General features: G+C 35.9%; 1 pseudogene; it reads left to right on the top strand.

The window, feature by feature from the left end:
* Positions 1 to 2858: 2858 nt before the first annotated feature.
* LOC141499268 (IST1 homolog pseudogene) lies at positions 2859 to 3832 on the top strand (annotated as a pseudogene).
* Positions 3833 to 5148: the final 1316 nt, after the last annotated feature.

Raw genomic sequence — 5148 nt, 5'->3', positions numbered from 1 at the left:
GAGGCTGGATTTGAACTCAGGTCTTCCTGACTCCAGGGCTGGTGCTTATCCACTGTGCCACCTAGCTCCTCCTATAAGAATTACTTAAATATTAGAATTGGGTAAGTGGATGCTTATGATTCTATGAGACATGGAAAAAACAATTCATCAAAGTCAAAAGAATGAAAAACTAGAAGAAAATGTGAAAGATCTTATCTGAAAAACCATTGATCAGGAAAATAGGTCATGGAGAGATAATTTAAGAATAATTGGGACAAAATACAGCACACATTCCTACTAAAAACACTAGAGGGTGTAGGAATAAATGGACTGTTCCTTAGAATAATTAGCAGTCTATCTGAAACCATCAACAAGCATTATATTCAATGTGGAGAGGCTAGAGGCATTCCTAATAAGATCAGGGGATGAAACAAGGATGTCCATTATCACCACTACTATTCAATATCGTATTAGAAATGTTAGCTTCAGCAATTAGAGAAGAAAAAGAAATTGAAGGAATTAGAATTGGGAAGGAAGAGACAAAACTCTTACTCTTTGCAGATGACATGATGGTATACCTAGAGAATCCCAAGAATTCATCCAAAAAACTATTGGAAACAATTAGCAATTTTAGTAAAGTTGTAGGATATAAAATAAAACCTCATAAATCCTCAACTTTTCTATATATGACTAGCAAGATACAGCAGGAAAAGCTAGAAAGATAAATCCCATTCAAAGTAACCTCAGACAATATAAAACATCTGGGAGTCTATTTATTTGCCAAGGCAGACTTAGAAACTTTTTGAAAACAATTATTAAACACTTCTCACACAAATCAAATCAGAATTAAATAACTGGGCAAATATCAACTACTCATGAACAGGTAGAGCTAATATAATAAAAACGACAATTCTACCAAAACTAAACTGCCTGTTTAGTGCCCTACCAATCAAAATTCCAAAAAAATTACTTTAATGAGTTAAAAAAAGTTGTAAGTAAATTCATATGGAGAAATAAAAAGTAAAGAATTTCCAGGGATTTAATGAAAAAAGTGCAAAAGAAGGGGGCTTAGCCCTACCTGAGCTAAAATTATATTATAAAGCATCTGGTATTGACTAAGAAATAGAGTAATGGACCATGGAATAGATTAGGTACAATAGCAGGAAATGATTATGGTAATCTGCTGTTTGATAATATCCCAGAGTCCATCTATTGGTATAAAAACTCTCTCTTTGATAAAAAACTGCTGGGAAAATTGCTAGTATGGAAGAAACTTAGATTAGACCAAAGCCTCTTGCCCTTTACCAAGATAAGATCCAAATGGATACAGGATTTAGACATAAAAAACAATACCATAAGTAAATTAGAAGATCAAGTACTAGTTTTCCTGTCAGATCTATGGAAAAGGGAGCAGTTTATGACTAAGGAAGAGATGGAGAACATCACTAAAAATAAACTAGATTTGTTCGATTACATTAAATTAAAAAGCTTTCACACAGACAAAACCACTGTAACCAAGATCAAAAGAAATGTAGTAAAATGGGAAACAATCTTTACAACCAATGTTTCAGACAAAGGACTCATTTCTAAAATATACAGAGAACTGAGTCATATTTGAAAAAAAGCCATTTCCCAGTTGACATTGGTCAAAGGATATGCAAAGGCAATTTACAGATGAGGAGATCCAAGCAATCCATAGTCATATGAAAAAATTGCTCTAAATCATCACTTATTAGAGAAATGCAATTTAAAGCTTCTCTGAGGGAACACCTCACACCTCTCAGACTGGCCAATGTGACCAGAAAGGACAATGATCATTGTTGGAATGGTTGTGGGAAATCTGTGACACTATTACACTGTTGGTGGAACTGTGAACTCATTCAACCTTTCTGGAGAGAAATTTAGATCTATGCCCAAAGGGCAAGAAAAATGTACATGCCCTTTGATCCAGGAATACCACTACTGGGTCTATATCCTGAAGAGATGATGAAAAATGGTAAAAACATCACTTGTACAAAAATATTCATAGCAGCCCTGTTTGTGGTGGCAAAGAATTGGAAATCAAGTAATGTCCTTCAATTGGGGAATGATTTAGCAAACTGGTATATGTATGTCATGGAACGCTATTGTTCTATTAGAAACCAAGGAGGAGTATGGCTAGGTGTACAATGGATAGAGCACAGGCCCTGGAGTCAGGAGTACCTGTGTTCAAATCTGGCCTTCAATTGGGGAATGGCTTAACAAACTGTGGTATATGTATGTCATGGAACACTGTTGTTCTATTAGAAACCAGGAGGGATGGGAATTCAGGGAAACCTGGAGGGATTTGCATGAACTGATGCTGAGTGAGATGAGCAGAACCAGAAAAACACTGTACATCCTAACAACAACATAGGGGTGATGATCAGCCTTGATGGACTTGCTCATTCCATCATTGCAACAATCGGAAATAATTTTGGGTTGTCTGCAATGGAGAATACCATCTGCATCCAGATAAAGAACCGTGGAGTCTGAACAAAGTTCAAGGACTATTCCCTTTAATTTAGAAAAAAACAGATATCTTATTGTCTGATCTTGTTACTTCTTAGACATCTTGTCTCTTCTTTAAGGATATGATTTTTCTCTCATCACACTCAATTTGGATCGATGTACAACATGGAAACTATGTAAAGACTGACAAATTGCTTTCTTTGGGGAGGTGAGAGGAGGGAAGCAAGATTGGGGGAAAAATTGTGAAACTCAAAATGAATAAAATATTTAATTAAAGAAAAGGAATAATTGGGGAGGGAGCAACCATTTTGGATGCTGTCTTCCTGATGCTGCCATCCCTCCATTGCTGCCGCTATCTTCCATTCACTAGTAGGCTGGAAGTTTAAATTACACTGGGCTCTGGATTCCGTACCGAACTTTCAACAGTCAACTTGGGCTTGCTCATAAATCACCTCAAATTGCTAGACAAAAAGAAAATGACACTAGCCCAAAAGAAGGAAAAGAAATTGTAGATTATCTAGCAGCTGGGAGGGATGAACAAGCTTAGATTTGTGTGGACCATATCATTTAAGAAGATTACCTGGTAGAAGTCAAAGAGATAATAGAACTCTACTATGACCTGTTTTTAGCCCAATTTGGACTGATCCAGTCCCATGATACAACTCAGTTCTGGCCTGGCTGAATCTGTGTGCACATTGATCTGTGCTTCTCTTCAATTCAGCCTGAAGTGGTTGAATTGAAAGTAGTTGTGAATCAGTATAACAAGTATAACAAGGAATATAGCAAGCCATGTAGGACCAAAATTTTGGTGGAGAGATACCTAATTGAAATAGTCAAAAATTGCAATCCTTCTTATAAACCTGACTCTATTATGGCAAAAGTTCCTCCTGGAGTTGACACAGATCTTATTGATGTTGGATTCCAGAAGATATGAAAAAAGGTAGGCATAGAAGGGGAGGAAGAGGTGATAGTGGATCCATACGTGGTTCTGATGGAAGTGTTCATGCCTATGCCATCACCAGGTTCTTCTTTCTCATATCCACCTCCAAAAGGACCAGCTGGTGTTAATGCTCATAAGAATGTTCCTTTTGCACAAGGTTTTGGTCCTGGCCTCAATTCAGAAGCTCCTAAAAGATACATTTTGAAAATTAGAGATACTTCTGACAACTTTTCATTGCCTGAATTGCCATATGTCCCTGATACACTACCAACTGCATCTTCTGGTACCAACACTTCAATAATCTGAGAATATTTATTTTGATGTCTCTCCAGGAGATTTGAAGAGCTAGGGAAAAAAACCCTAAAAGCACAAACCTTTTTTTTGGCTGTATCACTCCAGGATTTGAGAGTTGGGACTGAGTAGCTCTCTTTTAGCAATGAAGATTTCCACAGAATTCTGTTTCCTATGTTGATAAATACTCTCTTCCTCTTGAACTGACTTCCTGCTGTAACAAAATCTGCTGCTTTTCAGTTCTTCAGGAGGTTAAACTATTGGGGATCCCACAAGAGAAATAGAAGAACAACTCCTACAGGTGTGGATTATCCATTCAAAGATCCTTTTTCCATCCCCTTAAAAATGTACTGGACTTCTTAAAAGTCACATTTAAAAAAACAGACATCTTATTCAAGAATTTATCAAAAAACTGCACCAATATCTGAGGCTCAGAGAACAAAACATAAATTGAAATAATCCCTGAAAAAGACCCCAAAATGAAAACTATCAGGAATATTTCAGTCAAATTCCAGAAGTCTCAGATCAAAGAGAAAATATTTCACATAGCCAAAAAAGAAATCATTCAAATATTTTAAAGCACAATCAGGATCACACAAGATTTAACAGCTTCTAAGTAAAAGAAGAGGAGTTCTTGGAATCTGATATTATAGAAGACAAAAGAACTGGGATTATAGACAAGAATAACATACCCAGCAAAACTGAGTATAATCCTTCTGAGGTAAAAATGGATATTTAATGAAATAGAGGACTTTTAAGCATTCCTGATGAAAATATCAGAACTGAATAGAAAATTTAACTTTCACATACAAGATTCAAGAGGAGCATAAAAACAGTAAACATGAAGATAAATCAAAAGGGACTCAATAATTTTAAATGATTTGCTTTTCTATATGGGAAGGCAATATTTGTGACTTAAATACTTCATCATTATTAGGGCAATTAGAAAGAAAATACATAGACAGAAGGCATGAGTGTGAGGTGACTGATAGAATGATGTTAAAAAGATTAGATTAAAAAGCAGGATGCACTTGGGAGAAGATGAGGAGAGGAAGAATGGGGAAAATTATGTCACATAAAAGAAATATGGAAGAAAAAGCTTTTACATGGAGGGAAAAATGGAGGAGAGGAGTGCTTGAAACACATCTAAATTGGTTCAGTGAATGAAAATATATATAAATATGTAGATATAGGCATATGTAACTCTCTATATACATATGCACATACATACATACACACTTATTTAATTATTAAAAAATATCATGGGGCAGCTAGGTGACACAGTGGATAGATCACCAACCCTGAAGTCAGGAGGACCTGAGTTCAAATCTAGCTTCAGGCACTTATTAATTACCTAACTGTGACCTTTGGCAAGTCACTTTGCAAGTTACATTGCCTTGCAAAAACCAAACCAAAACCAAACCAAAAATGAAACAATCTATCATATC

The sequence above is a fragment of the Macrotis lagotis genome, chromosome 1 (assembly GCF_037893015.1).
Source record: "Macrotis lagotis isolate mMagLag1 chromosome 1, bilby.v1.9.chrom.fasta, whole genome shotgun sequence".
In the NCBI taxonomy this organism is placed as follows: domain Eukaryota; kingdom Metazoa; phylum Chordata; class Mammalia; order Peramelemorphia; family Peramelidae; genus Macrotis; species Macrotis lagotis.
Note: the sequence above shows the minus strand (reverse complement) of the source record. Positions and strands in the feature narration are given on the sequence as shown.